This window comes from Triturus cristatus, chromosome 2_2 (assembly GCF_964204655.1).
Source record: "Triturus cristatus chromosome 2_2, aTriCri1.1, whole genome shotgun sequence".
Classification (NCBI taxonomy): domain Eukaryota; kingdom Metazoa; phylum Chordata; class Amphibia; order Caudata; family Salamandridae; genus Triturus; species Triturus cristatus.
Window position 1 is genome coordinate 303,788,087 of NC_140582.1, and position 23,648 is coordinate 303,811,734.

Sequence of the window (23,648 nt, forward strand, 5' to 3'; positions counted from 1 at the left end):
AAAAAAAAAACAACAAGGAAAGTGACCACGAATAAAGATAAAAGACGAGGAATGGACGTGTGTATCCAAAGGCACAAGATAGTACCATGGAATCGCATCTTAATAAGATGAGAGTGCCAAAGTGTTCACTGCAACGATCGGATAAGAACGAGGGGGAGGGAAAGGAAAGAGAGAAAAGAAGGAGGGGGAGAGAGAGAAAGGCAGGACACATGAATAGTGGTAAGCAAAGAATGACACGGTGGTCAAAAGCATAACATATAAAAAATAAAGTAGCCACAATATGAAGCTCAGAGTAAGATGGTAATTACAGCGCCAAACTATGGTTGAAAGAAGACTGGGTTAAAACAAAACAATTAATAAGAATGGCAAATAGGTTAAGGGAGCACTACAGGCGATGGGAACGGCTTATAAAATTGTAGTCCATCGAATATTATCATTCAGTCCATTATGATGTGTCCCGAGGCGGTAAACCCATCTCTGCTCTTTTTCGTAAAGTATTTTCTGGGTGTTCTTGCGAGTGAAAACCTGTTCAATTACTGTCCATCTCATGTCGTTGGTTGTGTGATTGGATTGTAGAAAATGTTCGCTCAATTTGGTGGTGGCCCTACCGCACCTGATGTTACTATGGTGTTCGCATATACGTAGTTTGACTTTGCGAGTGGTCATTCCTACGTATCACAGATCACAGGGGCAAGTTATCAAATACACCACATTCGTAGAGATACAGTTAGTATGGAACCTATGCGTCCATACTTTGCCTGCTTCAAGAGTCAAGGTTTTTGTATGGGACGTAAGATGGCAGATGCTACAATTTGAGCATGGAAAATGCCCTATGATTTTGGGTAGGCCCCCGGCATCAGTAATGGATGGAGGCCCCGTAGTGGGTGCCTCTATTGGGCGAGTGTTCACCAAAGAGTCACGAAGACTGCGTCCTTTCTTGAAGGAGAAAAGGGTTTTTTCCCATTCTCTATTGTTGCTGTTGATAATATGCAAGTGTTTGTTAATGGTCTTCTTCACTGTGTCAGACGCAGAGCTGAAAGTAGTGACACGTGTCAGGGAAATGGCATTTCGCTCTTTAGGATGTTCTTCAAGAAGAGCCTCTCTGGGCTGATTTCTTGCTCTTTTGAAACCTTTATTCAGAATTGAGGTGGGGTAACCTCGATTCTTGAGTTTGGTGGTCAAATCTGATGATTGCTTGCGGAAATCTGCCAAGTGGCTACAGTTTCTTCTTAGCCTCAGATATTGACCGTAAGGAAGATTTTCCCGCAAGGGTCTGGGATGAAAGCTTGTGAATTCCAAAAGGTTATTCTTAGCCGTAGTTTTGTAATGTGATTTAGTGGTAAAAAACCCGTTTTGTTTTGAAATCACTACATCCAGGAAGACAACTTCTTGTCTATCCACTGTATGTGTGAATTTTAGATTAGGATCAAGGGTATTGATCCAGGATAAGAAATCCTGCAGACATTCTCCTGTTCCTTGCCATATCATAAAGATATAATCAATGTATCGCCTCCATAAGCCTATGAAGGAGATAAAAGGGTTACGGGCATTTTGTATGAACCTGTGTTCAAAATCATGGACATACAGCCCCGCCACACTAGGGGCAAAGGTGCTGCCCATAGAAGTCCCGGTAGACTGGAGGAATAAGGTCCCTTCATATTCAAAGAAGTTCTTCTTGAGTGCCAATGTTGCACACTTAATAATAAATTCTTTGGGGGTGTTATATTCCCAAGTGATGGTGTCAAGAGCTTCAACCAGGACTTTGATTTTTTCGTCCTGAGGTATGCTTGTATATAGGCTCTCAATGTCTAATGTCACTAGTATGGTTTGATCCAATTCACATTGCAAAGTATTGAGGAGATTTAGAAGGCTTTTAGTATCTTTAAGGTAGGAAGGTGTTTGTTGGACCAATGATTTTAGAAAATAATCAAAGAAACATGGCAGTGGTTCCAAAAGAGAGCCAATGCCTGACACAATCGGGTGCCCAGGTGGAGGTATCTCATTCTTGTGTGTTTTAGGCAGTGTATAGAAATATGGTATGGTGTTATCTGTCTCTGTCAGGAAAGCAGCTTCATGTTTCGAGATGTACCCATTCGATTCTGCCTCATCCACCAAGTTTTTTATGCAGGTCATGAGCTCTGGGGAGGGGTCCCTGTTGAGTTGTTGGTAGTTTTTCATGTCGGCTAGGAGTCGTCGACATTCACGATGTTTGACTTATTTTAGGGGAATAGGAGTGTTCCCTGTTGTGTTCCCTTCCTCTCCTGTTGATTCCCGTACATTAGCAGCGCACAGCTGTGAGAGATTTTTCTTTCATAAAGGAGTAGCTTGATTTCTAGCCGACTACTTCTTTTCTTGAACTTACTCTTGTGGTATATTATTTCACGATGGAAAACCTGGGCCTATCTTACCCAGAATCTGAGGCGGATGCCATTTTAGCACGCCCTTCTCTCTTTGCCGACCTTTCTATTTCTTAGGCCATCACTCACACGAGTGAATGGGACAAACTTTCAGAGCTCGAAAAGAACAGAATTCGTACTATCCTACATGGTACCATTCTGACTGAATATCTTCGGACGAACACCGCACCAAAAGGCCTGCTTGTAACCAATGCACCTCGCATCTTCCTTGAAGATGCTGTTTTTAGGAAAGAGTGGGCCATGATTGCGTGGCATTGTACACGCGACTGGCTGGTGCTTATGATAAAGACAGCAGTGAGACTGTCTGAAGCCTTGATGATCGAAATAGTACAAACCGAAAATCATTTTAAGATCACATTGACTGGTAAGAAGAAAAGGCTGGATGATATAAACAAAGATATTAGTGAATACAAAGACAGCCTGACTCAAACCAAAGTTACACAATTTCAAAAAGATCTGAAAAAATTTGCTTTCAATAAAGTGTACCCCTATGGTGACACAACCTATACACCATCTAGCAGGACTAACTCCTACATTGACAGCTCAGATGAAAACTCCTCGAATAGCAGTGGATCGAGCAATAACAGCTTCAGACAAAGACAGAGAGGTGGGACTAGGGGAGAGCCAGGTCCTTTTTTCCACAACCAATTTGGCCCCCTTACCCAATTCAAGGAGGTGGAGGTATGCACCCTATCCATTACCAACAACCTCAAATGCCCCTTATGGGTTGGCACCCTGGGTATATACCCTCTGTCCCTTTTCAGTCCAACTCTTACCGACCTCCTTTTTTAGAAAGGGGCAGAAGAGGCAGAGGCAAGACGAGAGGACAGACACAAGTACATTGGGAACAAGACGACCCAGTGGGCAATCACACTCAGAGCAAGCAATAACAAGCGAGCACAAGTGCACAGGGAGTCTGATTGTAAACCTCTCTGATGTAACTCTGTCCCCAGTAGAAACAAAGGTTTTAGAGAAGGGTTTGGGATTTGTTCCTACTGCCCGTCTAGACTAGTTCCGCCTTCATTGCAAACTTTCTAACTTTTTAAGAAAATTGAAGCTTAAGGTGTTTTTTGAAGGGAAGAATCTAAATACCCAGGAACACATTACAGGCGATACCCCCCTGAGGGGCACATCCACTTTCAATCCACCGCCATATACTGTGCCAGCTGAGATAACTGCCTTTGAACAGGCAGTTTTTAATGACATTGAGAGTTTGGAGGAACCGATCAAGTACAAAAATCTAAGTGTCCAAGAATTCAGGGCAATAGAGGATCTTAGGTCTAACACTGCAATAACTATTAAACCAGCAGACAAAGGAGGAGCAGTAGTTATTCTAAACACCACAGATTATGATCGTGAATGTCAACGACTCCTAGCGGACACGAAAAACTACCAACAACTCAACAGGGATCCCTCCCCAGAGCTCATGACCTGCATAAAAAACTTGGTGGATGAGGCACAATCGAATGGGTACATCTCAAAACATGAAGCTGCTTTCCTGACAGAGACAGATAAAACCATACCATATTTCTATACACTGCCTAAAACACACAAGAATGAGACACCTCCACCTGGGCGCCCGATTGTGTCAGGCATTGGCTCTCTTTTGGAACCACTGTCACGTTTCTGTGATTATTTTCTAAAACCATTGGTCCAACAAACACCTTCCTACCTTAAAGATACTAAAAGCCTTCTAAATCTCCTCAATACTTTTCAATGTGAAGTGGATCAAACCATACTAGTGACATTGAGAGCCTATGTACAAGAATACTCCAGTGCGACACAATCTAAGTCCTGGTTGAAGCTCTTGACACCATCACTTGGGAATATAACACCCCCAAAGAATTTATTATTAAGTGTGCAACATTGGCACTCAAGAAGAACTTCTTTGAATATGAAGGGACCTTATTCCTCCAGTCTACCGGGACTTATATGGGCAGCACCTTTGCCCCTAGTGTGGCGGGGCTGTATGTTCATTATTTTGAACACAGGTTCATACAAAATGCCCGTAACCCTTTTATCTCCTCCATAGGCTTATGGAGGCGATACATTGATGATATCTTTATGATATGGCAAGGAACAGGAGAATGTCTGCAGGATTTCTTATCCTGGATCACTACCCTTGATCCTAATCTAAAATTCACACATACAGTGGATAGACAAGAAGTTGTTTTCCTGGATGTAGTGATTTCCAAACAAAACAGGCTTTTTACCACTAAAACACATTACAAAACTACGGCTAAGAATAACCTTTTGGAAATCACAAGCTTTCATCCCAGACCCTTGTGGGAAAATCTTCCTTAAGGTCAATATCTGAGGCTAAGAAGAAACTGTAGCCATTTGGCAGATTTCCGCAAGCAATCATCAGATTTGACCACCAAACTCAAGAATCGAAGTTACCCCACCTCAATTCTGAATAAAGGTTTCAAAAGAGCAAGAAATCAGCCCAGAGGCTCTTCTTGAAGAACATCCTAAAGAGTGAAATGTCATTCCCCTGACATGTGTCACTACTTTCAGCTCTGCGTCTGACACAGTGAAGAAGACCATTAACAAACACTGGCGTCAACAGCAACATTCGAGAATGGGAAAAAACCCTTTTCTCCTTCAAGAAAGGACGCAGTCTTCGTGACTCTTTGGTGAACACTCGCCCAATAGAGGCACCCACTACGGGGCCTCCATCCATTACTGATGCCTGGGACCTACCCAAAATCACAGGGCATTTTCCATGCTCAAATTGTAGCATCTGCTATCTTACGTCCCATACAAAAACCTTGACTCTTGAAGCAGGCAAAGTATGGACGCAGAGGGTCCATACTAACTGTAACTCTACGAATGTGGTGTATTTGATAACTTGCCCCTGTGATCTGCGATAGGTAGGAATGACCACTCGCAAAGTCAAACTACGTATATGCGAACACCATAGTAACATCAGGTGCGGTAGGGCCACCACCAAATTGAGCGAACATTTTCTACAATCCAATCACACAACCAACGACATGAGATGGACAGGAATTGAACAGGTTTCCACTCGCAAGAACACCCAAAAAATACTTTACGAAAAAGAGCAGAGATGGGTTTACCTCCTCGGGACACATCATAGTGGACTGAATGATAATATACCATGGGCTACCATTTTATAAGCCGTTCCCATCGCCTGTAGTGCTCCCTTAACCTATTTGCCATTCTTATTAATTGTTTTGATATAACCCAGTCTTCTTTCAACCATAGTTTGGCGCTGTAATTACCATCTTACTCTGAGCTTCATATTGTGGCTACTTTATTTTTTATATATTATGCTTTTGACCACCGTGTCATTCTTTGCTTACCACTATTCATGTGTCCTGCCTTTCTCTCTCTCCCCCTCCTTCTTTTCTCTCTTTTCTTTCCCTTCCCCACCCCCGCTGCACTCCTTCTTATCCGATCGTTGCAGTGAACACTTTGGCACTCTCATCTTATTAAGATGCGATTCCATGGTACTATCTTGTGCCTTTGGATACACACATCCGTTCCCCGTCTTTTATCTTTATTCGTGACACTTTCCTTGTTGTTTTGTTTGTTTCATCATAACAACTAGCTAGGCGGATCTCAGGCAAAGCTGCAACCCGCTATTGGCTTAGTTCCCCAGCGTCACCCTGACGCGTTCTTAGATGCCACCTGCTGATTGGCTCAGCCTTAGCACCGGCTTGTGCTGTACGGCCCACGTTACCAGGACGTGACGCGACGTCCCGCGTAACCGCGTCTTCATCCTACCTGGCTTTATATTTGCGCACAGGACCGCCGACTTCTTATCTTCGGGGTCCATTTATGACGAGGGAGTGCTTAGGTCCATAACGGGTGCCTGGCGCTGAAGGCATGAGTTACTCTTCGATCAGCAGCTAAGTACTCATTCTTGCTATATTTAGTCCCGGCATTTACTTTCCTTTGTTATTTCTTTGTTTCTTTCTCTTGCTTAGGGTGTGCCATTCCGCCACCAACCCCCTCACGTGACCCATGGTGCTTCAAACCTTTGCACCTTCTCTAAGAATATTACGTTTCCTTATGCAATTTCGCTTTGCCCAGTAGCATTTTGACGTTTGCCCGCTTACATGTTGGCCTAGTTCACCTGCTAGTATATAACGTTACTTGGGCACCTGGACCCCCCTTTAATCAGCGAGGACACCATTGGTAGTCCTTTTCATTTGCACTAGTCCACAGATAGCAACACCAGCGTTCCTGTTACTGCTACCATAAGTGCACCTTGAAGAGCACGTATGCATGTCTACCATTTGTGACATTCTCTAGAAGCATACTGACGCAAATTTGTTTGTCTTTTGTGTTTCTTGATGTTGTACATCTTTGTTTGTCACAACCTTCCCCCTTTTTTTTGGCTAGAATAAACTCGGTTCCTCTCTACGCCTGACGGAATCTACTCTAAGTGTTTTTTGATATTTTTAACACTTGTGAACCCTTGGTCAGGGTGGGCCTTAGTGCGCCCATACCGCCGGGTTCTTCACATTTTACACCTTTGGTCCTGACGAAAGCCTGATTAATATTCATGTAGGCAGAAACATGTTGACCGCACCTTCAGGGATAATATATGAACTTCTAATGTCAGTTCGTTATCCCACACAGATATTTTTGCCTATGTCTGATTGGCTATATTAATTAAGTTTTTTTGACACAATTGGGCATTTTTAAATTTCACTAAATTCACCTTCACCTCACACGTTTTTTACCAGCTCCGCATTAAACTGGCGTTGCAGCACACTAAGGTGGCATTCGGCCACTCCTGGTGGGGCCAAATGATGAAGCATGTCACCAACCAGGTTGGTGAGTGAGGGCTTTTATAAAAAAATGAGTGGTTTTTTCAACAGTAATAATTTACTGCGACTACCAGCATGCTTGCTCTTCTATTTTGGTATTACTTTAATACACTCCTCTGTTGATTGTTTGTAGTCAGACATACCCTGACACGGAAATCACCAAAACACACATATGACTTGAGAAGAACAGACACTTACAAGTATATCAATGACTACAACCCTGTGATTCTGAAGATGTGTAATGCAAATATGGATCTACAATTTGTTGTAGACAAATCCATCGCTGTTGCTCGCTACGTGAATTTATAAATAACAAAATCAGAAAAGATAGAGATGAAAGAGATGTGGGAGGAGATTTCTGCAGAAATTAGTCTTACCAAGAAATTTTACAGCTTCAGCTTGAAAATGCTACCCACAGAGAAATAGGTTCTTATGAATGCTCGGACAGGTTGAGCTTGGCTAGTTTGTTCCCCAAGTCAAGAGGAATTGTATGGTTAAGCTTAGGTCTTGTAAGCAGTCAAAATAGAGTACTAAAGTCTTTCCCAGAAATACAGTATCTCGCAGAATTCGATCTAAAAAGTAGCGATATTCTAAAAAATGACATGTTGGATATGTGTTACCCAAGAGCGAGTCCTCATCTTCAAAATATGTGTCTCTGTGATGTACTTCAGCACTACACATATAGAAGTAATGTTAGTGAAAATATAGAAGGAAGGTATGGAGTAGTTTGATGTGACGGTTGTTTGGTCAGAAACAACAAAGGAAATCTAAATAACCACTGAAAACTATAGTTGCTAAACAGGCAGAAGAGAGTTTTTCTACTTGACACTTCGGTAGTTGTTCAAGCTATGACGCGCAGGATCAGAATTACTTGGATACTATCACTGTTACGAAGACTCTTTAAGCACTACAAAAGACGCCATTGAGTGATCAGTCTTTAAAACCTACCTGCAAATGGTGAAAGATGAGATTGAACAGGAAGAAACCATTGCTGCTGAGATAGCCAGGGAGAGTTCACAAAGCAGCCAAAGTTCTGCAGCAGTGAGTCAAGATCCTCTTGGAGAACCAATTATTCAAAATGAGGCAGCTATAGCTATGAATAAGGTGAAGACTGCAATGCAGCATGCAAGAGAGGAAACTGGATTTCAAACGCTTAGTGGAACAACTGAAAATGAGCAAAAAGAAATTTTCAACGAAGATAAAGGTAAAATAGAGGATGAATTTCTCCATGAGAAGAAAGAGGTTTTTCCTCATAGAAACCAATATTACTATACATCAGCAGTCAAGCTGGCACTGGAAAAAGCTTCCTAATTAAAGTTCTGAGTGGTTATCTACAGAATACTACAGAATCAAATGTGTCGTGTAGTAACAGCACACGATTAGCTGCGCATAACATTAAAAGTATTATGTTACATTGCCTACTTATGCTACCTTTTGAACATGAAAATAAACTGGAATACCAGAAACTATTTGGTGAAACTTGCCATGAGGCATCAATAGTATTGAAGAAACCAAAACTTTAGCATGGTATCCTACGTAGTGCTTGCTTTCATACTCTTAACAATGCAGCAGATTAATTGTCCATATACCTTTTGTTTCTGTGCTGATTTTTGTTCGTTATACACCAATAAAAAGAATTATAAAAAAAAGAATGCAGCAGATTTTAAGAACAAACTACGATGTCCCACTTTACCAAACAGAGATGAGGTTGAATACTTGACTTTAAATTTTGATCAGAATGATGGTTTGAAGCAGTTTGACTGTTATGTTGTACGTTGTTTACTCATGAAAGACTTACAATACTCTGCCAGCTGTTCCCACTGTCTCTTGTGTATGCTGTGACTGTACATAAATCACAAGGTTTAACTGTAGCTACAGCTTCTGTTAGTATCGGAAGTGCTGTATTAAAGTAGAAATGTCATATGTAGCATTGTCATGAGTTAGAACATTGTCTGGTTTGTTTTTGATTAGTTTTGATGAAAAGAAAGTTAGTGCTGATGAAAGCTGTGTAAGAGTACAATCGATTGAGAAGTGTATACTCTCCTTGTTTAGGCCAATAGCCTGTTTATGAGAAACGAATAATCTATCCAAAATGGAAGGTTACAAAAGAGTGTACAGATGCTGAAGAAAAGAAAGGACATATTAGAATCTGCCAAGAAGAGAAAACTAGAAAATTATGTAGATATTGCAGGTTACCAGCTGGAAAACGGTTCAGGTATCAACTGCTATGCAAATGTTGTTCTCAATATACTTTTTCATTCACCACATCTAATGAACCAAATTGAACGAAGCCAGATAAGAGATTGTGTGCTGCACTGTATCATTTGCTCCAGTGGTTAATGACTGACAGAACGATGACACATTCTGCTTCAGGTATTTTAGACCTTTTGGATATTTGAAGTGGATCAGTAATGTTTACTCAACAGTCATCAAGATGCACAAGAATTTATTATGGTCATCCTTGGAGTTTTAGAAAAAGAATATGTAAATATTGCTGATTTATTTGGACTGAGTTACACATGCAACTGTCACTGTGAAGATTGTGATTATTCATCTACCACTAAAATAAATTCTCAGCGTTTTCTCTATTTAACATTACGAGATTCCAAAACTGTGCCTTTTGATCAATTGTTGAAGAATGCTAACCAAAATATGATCTTCCCAAACTGCAGATCAGATAGTATCTCTACGTTAGTCCCAACAAGAACTCAAAAATACCTTATAGCAGGGACCTCCTACAGGTCGATGGTGAGCTAACAGTAGCTCGCTGCCTTGCTCCGAGTAGCTCATACTTCATTGCCTGTCAGATGGTGCCAAAATATGCGGCTGCTCTTTTACACAGGCAGAAATTTAAAACAATGTGCACTCCTTACTGTGAGGGTTGGGAAGCCCTCAGTGCAAAGTACCCTCTTCTGAAAATGTTCTTTATTTCTTTTTCTCCTCCTTTCTTTTTCTCAGCTCCCTTTCTTGGATCTTTCTTTTCTTTCAATACTTTTTTTCCATCTTGATTCACTTTTAGTCCCCTTTCTTGCTTTTTTCCTTTCTCATTCTATCTCTTTTGTCTTATGTCTTTCGTTCTTTACTTCTTTCCTTCGTTCATGCCATTCTTTTTCTTCCTCTCTTTCCTGCTGTTTTTTTCTTTCTTCTCCTTTCTTCCTCTACAATTTTCATTATTGTTTGTTTTTTCTTCTTTCTCACCTTTCCTTCATTCACTCAATTTTCTTCTTGTTTTCAATTCTTTCTTTTTCTGCTGCTTTCTTTCCTACCTTTCTTCCTATCCTTTAATTCCCTTTTTTGATCTTTGACTTGTTTCTTTCTTTTGTTCTTCCTGTTTGTTTTCTTTTTTCTTCCTTTCTTTATATTTTGCCACTCCTTTCTTCATTTCTCTTTCTTCCCTAATTCTTTGGTTTCTTTCCCCCCCCCCCCGAGTTTTAGCATGAACTTGACCCAAAGGTATAGGGTATTACAGCGCTTCATATGAGCACCAGTTGCGTTACATAAGAACACATTCATTTTTGTTAGGCACGGGGAGATGAAGTTATTTGCCCAAAATCACCCAATGATTGTGCGCTTGCTGACAAGATTTGAAACTGGTTCCCCAGATTTAAGGTTGACCGCCCTTGCCATTAGGCTACATCTTCTCCCCTCTTTTATCTGCTCCTTTTTAATTTCTTCCTTCCTTTTTCTCTTGTCTCCCCTTTTGTGATATAGTTACTGCAACAATGCTCTAATGCTTTTTTTTTTTTTTTGCAATGCTCACTAGAGCACAACTGCGGGTACTTGAGTCATTATGCTTAAGTTGTGTAAACTTTGGGAATCCTTATGTTGGGCAGTGGCTCAGAAAAGGTTTCAACGATCTAAAGTAGCTCTCACTATAGAAAAGGTTAGAGAACCTGGGTAGTCTCCATCTGTGTCCTATCTCTCTTTTGACCCTTCTGTCGATGTTGGCGTAGTCTTCACCCTTTTTCTCACTTGTTGCTCTTGGTACCTTTTCAGGTGGTGTTCGGCATGGACCTTCACTATGTCCAGACTTTTTAAAAGTAAATATTTGCAGTTAAATCCTTCCCTTACTTTCTTCCAAGGAAGAAGTATGTTCCAGGGATAACGAGAAGGAAAGAAAATCAGCATTTGTCAGCTCACTGCCTTTTTGGTGAAAGGTGTTATATCTCAAATATTGTAGGGCCAGAAACCAGCGCAATACTCGACGGTTGTTACTTTTGTTTTTGGATATCCACTCCAAGGGGAATAGGTCGGTATATAAATCAAATTCCCTTCAATCTAAATAATAGTGGAGACTTACAATTGCCTATTTTATGGTTAAAGCTCTTTTTGACTATAGTACAGTTGCGCTCTTTGGTAAACAGTATACAGCTAATGTGAAGAAGAGGTTTTTAACATTCCTCTTCAACCCTCTGTGACAAAACTGGCTCTAAAACCACCCCAGAGCCATCTATCTGCAAAATAAATCTTTTTGAGAAATTTGGCGATCGCAAAATGGGATCAGAGGAGAGCAGTTCTTTTTATTTTTTGAAAACCTTTCTAGGTGTGAAAGGTTGCTTTAATTCTTTGTCAGCTCCTGGGGTTTTGGTCAATAGATCGGTTAAAGGGGCCACCCAGTGTGAAAAATGGGAATAAATCTGTGGTAGTATCCAATAAGACTGAAAAAGGCCCTAATATCCATTTTAGTCTTTGGGTAGGGGACTCCTGTTGTAGCTGCTATTTTTCCTTTTGGGATCAGATGCTTGCTCTTCATAACAAGTGGCCCAGATATTGGACTTGTCGGGCTGCCAAATGACTCCTTTTTGGATTGACCTTTAATCCAGCTTCTTTGAGAGTTTGTAGTACTGCTCCTGTTTTAAATGTTTTCCCCAGGATAAGCTATGTATCACAATATCATCTATATAGGCACCCGCATATTTCTCATGTTTCCTAAGTAGGTTTAGTCATCGTTCTTTGGAATATGTCCGGGGCTCCGTGCAACCTGAAGGGTAACACTATGAACTGATAAATTCCACCAGGAGTGGAGAAGGCTGCTTTTTCCTGGTCTATTGGGTTGAGTGGGATTTGCCAGTACACTTTACATATGTCCACAGTACTGATGATTATGCTTCTCCTAGTCTTTCAATCATCTCGTCAACTCAAGGGACAAGATAGGTGTCGAATTTAGATTAGGTTATTGTCCTCTCTGAAATCTACACAAAAATGCACTGGTCCATTTCGTTTGGAACAAGCACCACAAGCAAATTTCATTCACTTAGGGATGGCACTATTACCCCTAATTGTAACATATTTTGTACTTCCTTGTGCATCACTTCTGGGTTGGCCTTCTGGGAGAGGTGACAATCAGAGGACTCTGGTGTCTGACAGTGTCCCATCAATCTGAGGGCAATTCTCTTGGCATTAAAAGCCTTCCTCCTATCCATCAGGGGAAGACTGGTTTATGTGTTCACAGACAACACTCTCACCATGTGGTTTGCAGCAAATAGGGTGGGGTGGGGTTGTGAACTCTGTGCCAGGAGGCTCTGCACCTGAGCCTGGCTAGAGCAACAGGACATCTTCCTGGTTGTACAGCACCTGGTGGGGTCTCTGAACTTCAGAACAGACACACTATGCCGGCAATGCCCTGTGGATCACGAATGACATCTACACCCGGAGGTGTCGCAAGGTCTCTTCCAAGATTGGGGAGAACCTTTGCTTAATCTATTTGCCAGCACTCAGAACGAGCAAGGTCAGCACTTCTGTGTGTTTGAGTTTCCAAAGTGGCTCTTGCTCCCAGACATGTTCCACTTAGAATGGAATAGGGGACTCCTGTATGCCTTTCTCTCGATTCCACTCCTGCCCTGAGTTTTCAAGAAGATCAGGAATAACCAGACCAAAGCCATCCTAGTGACTCCAGACTGGACAAGGAGAGCATCAGCATCTGTCCTTCGATCAGGCTGCCTCTTTGGGAGGACCTTCTGTCACAGAAGCAGGTCAGGGCACACCCCGCCTTCATTTTTTTAAATCTCTTTATTGCATTTTGTTAATTATTTTGTTCGTTGACAACTTATACAACAATACAGCAGCAGTTAATCAATACAGAGTGTATAACTGATATTTCAAGGTCAACATTTGACATTTACAAAGTAAAGCCAGGATTAATGAAAACGCACACTCCACCTTCATGCATGGAGATTGAGCGACGACAGTTGAATTCCTTTGAACTGCCTCCTGAAATCTATGATGTCATATTGGCAGCCAGGCACCCCTCAACAAAAATTGTATATGCCTGTCATTGGGACAAATTTGTGGTTTGGTGTTCCTTCCATGATGTTTACCTGCTTGTTGGAGATTTTACTGTTTGTGTTGTCTTTAGCCTGGCAAGTCCTTGCCCTGGGTGATTCAGTTTACACCCACCTGAACTCCTGGTTGTTCCTTCTTTGATGCTGACTGTTCCCTGCTCCCTCCGGAAACTACCAGAAAGGCAAGGAAGGTATGCGCTTACCGTCCTGACAGTTCCCTGGGGAAGGGGGAAATGGGAGTGAGAGACAAGAAAAGACAAGAGACTGGATTCCTGTTGGACTCTCTGGTTGGCAATGTCTCTTCGTGGTCTCTCAGGGGACTATCAGGAAAATGACGAGCTTCAGATTTCTATCTGTGGTTGACTAGGTACATAGATCTACAAAGACAATACAGTACATTTACTAATTCTAGTACTATAGAATGAATGAACATTTAAGCATTCACTAACCAAATGTGAAACAACCTACCAGAGCAATAAGTGTACTCTTAACGAGCTTCTTCTATTCAGAAGTATCTGCAAACACACATTCTGTACATAATCATCAGATGATTAATCTAAAAGATAAACAATGACCATGAATTTCAATAATCAATTAACTGTGCCACAACCTTCATGCAGGTTTAAACAATTACACTTAAACTCACATACCTTGCTTTTGCTCATGCTTGTTGTTAAAATGATCCAAAAACTAAAGGAAAGAAGAAATAAAGAAAACTACACAAGCACAAATATTGGATGACTGATTCTCCAGTCAAACAAACAAAAAATACAATGCCTTTTCTTTGTTTTATATTATGAAGTCCTTTTCAGTACTTTAGATTGTCTTTTAATTGTAAAGACTGAGTTCTTTATTTTTTTTTAAAAGTTCAAAACGCTTTTACACGATGAAATAACTCCTCTTGGATTGTCCCATATGTTTTAAACGCTTCCTCACGTTTCAAATATGCAAATTAGTCTGACACGCGATAATGAGTCTCCTCGCATTCAAAATATGTAAATTAGTTTCACTCGCGATGCAGAGTTCCTGATTTAAATGATAGCTTAAATCATCAACTAACTTCCTGGAAGGTTTGCCGCTTTAACATACAACTTGTCCATAATCCTTAGAAACAAATAATGACTTTTGTCTTACCATGGATCTCCTCATGAAAGATATCTTGACCGGGTCTGTTGCTAAGCAACCCTTGTACACATTGCTGTTTCTTCTTTTTGGTAGGAGCGTCGGGGAACAGGACTCTGTGACGGACCAGCGTGGACCGGAACTGAAGGGAAGGACCTGATGCTTCTTTGAAGACTGCTGCGATGAAGAGCTCTAGGACGCGACTGGAGTCAGGTAAGATGCGGAGCAATGAAGCGAAGCATCACAGTGAATGCAAGTGCGCTTTAAATACCCTGCTACTGGATTGTTCCAGAATGCATGTGTGCACCAGTTGACTGTTAACACGTGCGCATGTTTCCCTGCTATAACAGTATTGAACACAAGTTTGCTGCTACTTAAGTCATCATCAAGCATTGACACAGTCAAAACAAGCATTGGTAAATGTAAACAAGCATTGATAAAGCCAGGAATAAATACTTGTATAAGTGTATACATAAGTTGGGTACAGGAACTGTTGGTCATTTAAGTTAAGGGCATAACAATTATACACCTACCAACCAATTCTGAAATGGGGCATAACAATGATATTCCTGGCAATCATGATAAAGCTACACAATTCCGCTTACCCATAACAGTTTCCCCCCCCAAAGGTCACCTCAAGGGACGGGGTTTGTTGGGATGTTGAGCATAGAGAGCCTTTACTAATCTCGGGGCATGGACGTGCGATTCAGGCTCCCATGATCTTTCAGAAGCATCGTAACCCTTCCAATCAATCAAGTAATGTAAACGACCTTGTATGCGTTTAGCATCCAAAATGCGCCCTACTTCATACTCTACATGATCACCTATGACCACAGGTGGAGGTGGTTGATCTTTTCTAGTGGAAGGGTCATGGGGTTTCAGAAGGGCTACGTGAAAAACAGGGTGGATGGAATATTCATTCGGCAACGTGAGTTTCATAGCGACCGAATTCAAGACTTTGTTAATGGGAAATGGGCCAATATACCTTGGTTTTAACTTTTTTGGACCTTCCAATTGAATATTTTTTGTGGATAGCCACACAAGATCACCTACTCTATAGGGTGGTTCTGGAGTTCTGTGTTTGTCGGTAAGCAGTTTGGAATGAAGTTTATTCTTCGCTAAACTAGTTCTGGCTTTGTCCTGTAACTCTTGCAGCTGAGCTAATCTTTAATTAACTGATGGCATTAGTTCCAAGAAACTGGGAAGATCAGTGGGTAATGATCGTGGATGTAATCCAGTCATGAAATAAAATGGAGAACAACCAAGAGCAGCATGAACAGTATTATTATATGTAAATTCCGCAAGTGAGAGAACAACATCCCATTGTGATTTTACCGTAGTAGTCAGACACCGTAGACTCTGTTCTAGGTATTGATTTACCTTATCGGTCTGACCATCAGTTTGGGGGTGACAGGCTGATGAAAGTGCAATTTCCATTCCTAAATGTGAGCACAATTGCTTCCAGAATTTTGACACAAATTGCGGGCCTCTATCAGAAATAATTTTACTGGGAAGGCCATGAAGTTTTACAATATTGTTGATAAAAATTTCACTGAATTCAATTGCTGATGGTAATTTCTTTAAGGGAATAAAATGACTCATTTTTGACAAGAGATCAACAACAACCAAAATTGTGGTATAATTGTTATATTTTGGTAGATCTGTGACAAAGTCCACACTGATGGTGTGCCAGGGAAGCGGGGGTATGGGTAATGGTTGCAAAAGGCCAGTTGGAGCCAAATGAGAAGCTTTCTGTCTGGCACAGACAGGACAAGCTTTAACAAACTTTTGTACATCTTGTTTCATGTTTTCCCACCAAAAGTTTCTCAGACATAACTCTAATGTTTTATGTATTCCTGGATGGCCTGCAGTGCTTGCCTCGTGATTCCATTTTAATACTTGTTGTTGTAACCTCTCATGAGGAATATACAATTTATTTTTATGGAAGAAATAATCATCCTGTATAGTACGTTGTCTATGAGATAACCATTTTTCGTGACTCAGAGTCTGCACTTCCTGTTTAACTTCCTGAAGAAGGTATCAGTGTGGGTAACTGCCACTATCTGTTCTGGAGGAATTATGTGTTGTGGATTTCTATGTTCTTCTATCTGATTTTCATTACCCATTCTAGACAAAGTATCAGAAATTAACTGTTTTTGCCCTGGACGATAAGTTATTAAGAAATCAAATTCACTGAGGAAATGCAACCAGCGCATTTGTCTTGGAGTGAGGGCCTTGACGGAGGTAAAAAATTGAAGATTTTTGTGATCTGAAAATATTTTGATGGTGTGCTTGGCCCCTAATAAATGGTGCCTCCATTCTGCAAACACGGCTTTTATTGCTAACAATTCGCGTTCCGCTATAGTATAATTCTGTTCAGCTGGTAGTAATTTGCGTGAATAAAAAGCAATCGGGTGTAAATGTCCTGTTGAATCGTCTTTTTGCATGAGCACTCCTCCTAAAGCATTTTGAGAAGCGTCTGCTTCAACAAAAAATGGTCTGTCAGGGTCTGGGTGAATTAAAATAGGTGCTGAGGTGAACGCATGCTTTAATTTGGCAAAAGCATTTTCGGCGTCCACGGTCCATAGAAACCGCTGTCCTTTACGAAGCAGTTGTGTGATAGGCGTTACAATGTCAGAGAACCTAGATATAAAACGCCTATAGAAGTTGGCAAAACCAAGTATCCGTTGTGTTTCTTTTTCTGAGGATGGGCCAGGCCAATGCAAGATCGCTTCAACCTTCTTGAGGTCCATGGTTATGCCCTCAGGAGAGAGCCAATACCCAAGAAATTCTACTTTCCTGGTATTAAATACACATTTTTCAAGTTTGTCAAATGATGAATACTCTCTCAGACGTTGTAAAACAGAACACACATGTTGAACATGTTCCTGTTCAGTTTTGGAAAAAATTAGTATGTCATCGATATACACAATGACACAAACATCAAGTAGATCATGAAGAACTTCATTTAAAAAATATTGAAACGCAGCCGGGGCGTTACAGAGACCGAACGGCATGACCGTATATTCGAACAAACCAAATTTGGTACGAAATGCGGTCTTCCACTCGTCTCCTTCTTTTATACGAATAAGGTGATATGCGCCCCTCAGATCAAGCTTTGTATAGATGGTGGACCCTTTGACTTGGTTTAGCAGGACTGGAATTAACGGCAATGGATAGCGATTTTTTATTGTTGCCTTATTAATTGCGCGGTAATCTATGCACGCTCTGAGATCGCCAGATTTCTTAGCCACAAAAAAAAGTGGCGATGAGACTGGTGACGTTGAATGACGAATAAAACCAATCTCTAATAATTTGTCAAGGTACGTTTTCAAATATTGATTTTCGGGCTCAGTTAGTGTGTATATTCTGCTGCAGGGTAAAACTGCACCTGGAATTAAATCTATCCTGCAGTCATAGACTCTGTGTGGTGGTAAAGTGGTAGCCTTAACCGGATCAAAAACATCTGAATAATCTTGATACTCTTTTGGTAGCTGTGGTATCTCAGGCTGCAGAGCGGCACAGAATAGAGGATCTATGGGATCATGAGTCTCCTTGTAACAATGTGTCCGACAAAATGAGGAATCTAAGGTTACTGTTCTTTTAATCCAGTCTATTTTTGGATTATGGACCACCAACCAAGGAACTCCAAGTATTACACCAAATGTTGGTGTATCAATAAGATCAAATACTGTTTCCTCGGTATGTCCATTTTCTCCTGCTAATGTCAGAGGTACAGTGTGATGTCTAATGAGACCAGAAGAAAGAGCAGAACCATCGACTGCTCTAACTGGCTCAGGTTCCATTTTTTGTACTTGAGCAATTCCTAGTTTTCTGGCTAATTCTAAATCAAAAAAAATTCCAGTTGCACCAGAATCGAGTAATACTGCCAAACTGTGTCTCTGTTGTGTGGTGGTAATAAATGTTAGCCTGATCGTGAAATGTTTTGGAAGGCGTTTCAGAACATTTGTGGCATATTGTGAGATCTGTAGATTAGTATTACTCGAAGAGACGATCTCGCTCTTCTTCGAGACAATTAGTTTTCCGACTCAGGTAACACTTTGTCCATAGAGGCGACTGATTTCTTTTTCTTGGGTTTGACTGGACAATCTTTGGCAAAATGCCCACTCTTGCCACAATACAAACACAAATTTCCTTTTCGCCTTCTGTCCTTTTCTTCTAAAGACAGCGGGCCCCGTACACTTCCAATTTGCATTGGTTCTACTGAATTATTCTTTTCCTCAGTTTGTTTTTTATCGTGTTTAAAATGTAAAAACCTAACATCACCTCTGGGCCTTTCACTCTTGCGTTCCCCTAATCTGTGATCAAGCTTAACCACAAGATCTAAAAATTCTGTATAATCATTGGGTAAATCCACTATGTGTGCCAATGAATCTTTTAACTCATCTCTGAGTCCTCTGTAGAACAAAGAGATTATTTTCTCTTCTGGCCATCGTGTCTCAGATAATAGTCTATTGAAACTGGTCATGTAAGTAAGCAAATCCTTAGATCCTTGACGCAAATTAAGTAGTTCGTTGTCTGATGCTTGAATAAAAACATGTTTTGCAAACAACCGTGTCATAGCTGCCTTAAAGGCAACTAGATTATGTAACAAAGGGTCGTTCGTATCCACTAAGGGCATGGCCCAGTTAGCCGCCACCCCGCCTACGTATGAAATAATAAATGCTACCTTAGTAGTATCAGTAGTAAAAATCTGAGGTTTGCACAAAAAATGCAACTGACACTGACTCATGAATGAGGCGAAATGATTGCTATCTCCGGTGAAGCGTTCTGGATTAGCTAGGGGTACCGGACTAGGTGAAACCACAGTCACTTGGAGATTCCGATCAGTATTAGCAGTAGATGCTGTAGTGGAATAAAAGGGACTGGTACCAAATTTTGAAGGGGCAATAATGGGCCGGGTTTCTGTAGTGTGTGGATCCCTCCAACTGGTAAATTCTGTTTTGTTGCAAGTATTTTCCTTCATAAGTGCCTGATTTTCTTGTCTGAGTAACTGCATCTCTACATTCAATTTCTGAATCAGTGCAGTCAATTGGGTGGAATCCATGTCATCTTGTTCAAGCTCCATAATTTCAGGATCAAAGAAGGAACAAAGTGTGGCTTCGCTTTCTGTTACAGTTTACACCCACCTGAACTCCTGGTTGTTCCTTCTTTGATGCTGACTGTTCCCTGCTCCCTCCGGAAACTACCAGAAAGGCAAGGAAGGTGTGCGCTTACCGTCCTGACAGTTCCCTGGGGGAAGGGGGAAATGGGAGTGAGAGACAAGAAAAGACAAGAGACTGGATTCCTGTTGGACTCTCTGGTTGGCAATGTCTCTTCGTGGTCTCTCAGGGGACTATCAGGAAAATGACGAGCTTCAGATTTCTATCTGTGGTTGACTAGGTACAGAGATCTACAAAGAAAATACAGTACATTTACTAATTCTAGTACTATAGAATGAATGAACATTTAAGCATTCACTAACTAATGTGAAACAACCTACCAGAGCAATAAGTGTACTCTTAACGAGCTTCTTCTATTCAGAAGAATCTGCAAACACACATTCTGTACATAATCATCAGATGATTAATCTAAAAGATAAACAATGACCATGAATTTCAATAATCAATTAACTGTGCCACAACCTTCATGCAGGTTTAAACAATTACACTTAAACTCACATACCTTGCTTTTGCTCGTGCTTGTTGTTAAAATGATCCAATAACTAAAGAAAAGAAGAAATAAAGAAAACTACACAAGCACAAATATTGGATGACTGATTCTCCAGTCAAACAAACAAAAAATACAATGCCTTTTCTTTGTTTTATATTATGAAGTCCTTTTCAGTTCTTTAGATTGTCTTTTAATTGTAAAGACTGAGTTCTTTAGAGTTCTTTTTTTTTTTTAAAGTTCAAAACGCTTTTACATGATGAAATAACTCCTCTTGGATTGTCCGATATGTTTTAAACGCTTCCTCACGTTTCAAATATGCAAATTAGTCTGACACGCGATGATGAGTCTCCTCGCATTCAAAATATGTAAATTAGCTTAAATCATCAACTAACTTCCTGGAAGGTTTGCCGCTTTAACATACAACTTGTCCATAATCCTTAGAAACAAATAATGACTTTTGTCTTACCATGGATCTCCTCGTGAAAGATATCTTGACCGAGTCTGTTGCTAAGCAACCCTTGTACACATTGCTGTTTCTTTCTTCTTTTTGGTAGGAGTGTCGGGGAACAGGACTCTGTGACGGACCAGCGTGGACCGGAACTGAAGGGAAGGACCTGATGCTTCTTTGAAGACTGCTGCGATGAAGAGCTCTAGGACGCGACTGGAGTCGGGTAAGATGCGGAGCAATGAAGCGAAGCATCACAGTGAATGCAAGTGCGCTTTAAATACCCTGCTACTGGATTGTTCCAGAATGCACGTGTGCACCAGTTGACTGTTAACACGTGCGCACGTTTCCCTGCTATAACGGTATTGAACACAAGTTTGCTGCTACTTAAGTCATCATCAAGCATTGACACAGTCAAAACAAGCATTGGTAAATGTAAACAAGCATTGATAAAGCCAGGAGTAAATACTTGTATAAGTGTATACATAAATTGGGTACAGGAACTGTTGGTCATTTAAGTTAAGGGCATAACAATTATACACCTACCAACCAATTCTGAAATGGGGCATAACAATGATATTCCTGGCAATCATGATAAAGCTGCACAATTCCGCTTACCCATAACACTGGGTACCGTTAAAGGTTTCCTTTCTGCCATCTTGACTTTTTTGGGTTACTCGATAAGCCCTTACTGTTTAAGTGACCTGTGACTTGTTACCTTAAGGGCTTGCAGCATTTGTTCCAGCCTACCCCTTTCTTCATGTCTCAACGGGACCTTCATTTGATCCTTTCGTTTCTCATGTTGGTACCATTTGAGTTAAAACAGTAATAAGTCCAGCACCACACATTGCCAACCTCTAATACTGCATCTCCCTTGCATTGAAACTAATGGAGCTTGAGACTTAAGGCCTGATTATGAGTTTGGCGGTTTTACCACCTGAACACCGCGTCTGCCAGTAGACCACAGCACTAGCAGTCTTCAGACTCAAGATTCCCATGGTGCCGGCGTTGTGGCTACAGAGATCTTCCCGCAGAGGAGACTATTCTTCCCTATGTATCAATGCTTGTGTGAACATTTTGACTGCATATGTGTCGAATGTACACATATGCATGGCACAGTTGGTAAAATACCATCTACTCATTGCCGGAGTCTGGCCCATATGTGGGCTGTTCAGGCAATTGGCATATGGCATAAAAAGGTCTCACCTGTATATCGCCACAAACAGGGTCATAATCCTCGGGGTGATGATGCTGCTGTGAAGGGGGACCTGAAGAAAGGGATCCACGTGGAACTTTGATGGAAAGAACAGGAAGGGGTGAGTATGCACCCCAAATCCTTTGTTTCCGCCAACTTGAAGCTAGCTGTCCCACCACCACTGTTGGCTCATTGGAAAGCCAAATCGTAGTACGGATGCAATGAAACTCCTCTGTATAGCCCTATGGCAGCTGCCTTTCCCTGACTGCGACCCGGTGGTCTGCGGTGTGCTGGCAATGTTGGTGGTTCAGCCATGGACCATGACTCCGGGTACCGCGGTTCACAGACTGCCAAACTCGTAATAAGGCCCTAGAAATAAACCTCCATAAATTGTTGTTTTTTAACATATTAATAAATATAATTTATTGTTAAAAATAGAACATATGTATTATTTAATTATAAAATATTTTAATAAAATGTTTAGAATCTGAAAATTGATGTAATGATACATTTCATTAAAATGTTAAATTACTATTGATCAATTCTATACAACACTTTTAATAATTATTAATGCACAGTAAAAATATTTTTTTACTTTAGTTGGGGATTTATTTTTCAATTTAAACTTCAGCAAATTAAGTTTAATTTGTCTACATTAACAATGATGTTATTCAAAATTATGTTAATAGTTTTGTAGCAATTTTTCCTTAGTTTTGCTTTTAAAATAAATATATACAATTATTTTACATTAATATGTATCATTCAAATATGTTTACAAACTTTTTCCACATTTAATGAACTTTTAAAAAATGTTCTCTATTCCTTACCATGGGGAGAGCCCTGTCTCGACTGCGGAGTCTCCCCATGGAAAAGTATGGTGAAAACTGGAAGTTTTTTTTTTTTACATACAAAAGAAGTAAAACACACGTGCAAAGCATGACTAGATTATGGGATGCAGCAGTGCAACAGAAAGAACTTAAATACATGTATATGCCGCAGTTAACATTGTGGTGCACTACAGTATGTCCTACACCACCCAGATACATGAGAAAAGATAACATTGACATGAAGCCTCAAAGATTAGAGGACATTTTTGATGGGAGTGACTAATAGGTTTTTCAGGCATCTGCACCAACTGGGAAATCATTTGTGCCAGCTTTCTAACTTAAACAAGAATTCTGAAGACGAATCAGAAAAGCTGACCTAACTTTCAAAAGAATCAGAAATACGCAAAATTAACTGGCCAATTTTGAATCTGGGGGAAGAAGGGAAGCTAATATCCAGGTTATATGAGGAAGTCAATTAAAAGGGAGCAAAAACACTTGAAAGCAGCTTGGAATGCAGATATGGGAGATTAAATAAGAGATCATGAATGGTGGCGGAAATTTACATATGATACACAAGTGCTTGGGACTTTTAAATCAAGGATCCATCTGTGTTATCCTCTTACACCATGCAGATATCCAAGGATATTTGCAGAAATCATCTCACCCACTACATATCGTGACATGCTTCATCACTGGTGAATTCCCTATGTCAAGGTAGGTACATACCACCTTGATGGACTCCAGCAGCCCTGGGAGTTGCTGATAAATTTCAACTGGATAGATGCAAGGATCCAAATGTTTTGGGGTATACCAAAAGGAAGTTCCTTTTATTTGGTGGGTACTCTAGATTTGAAGAAAAAGGAGTAATTTGAATAACAAAGACTCA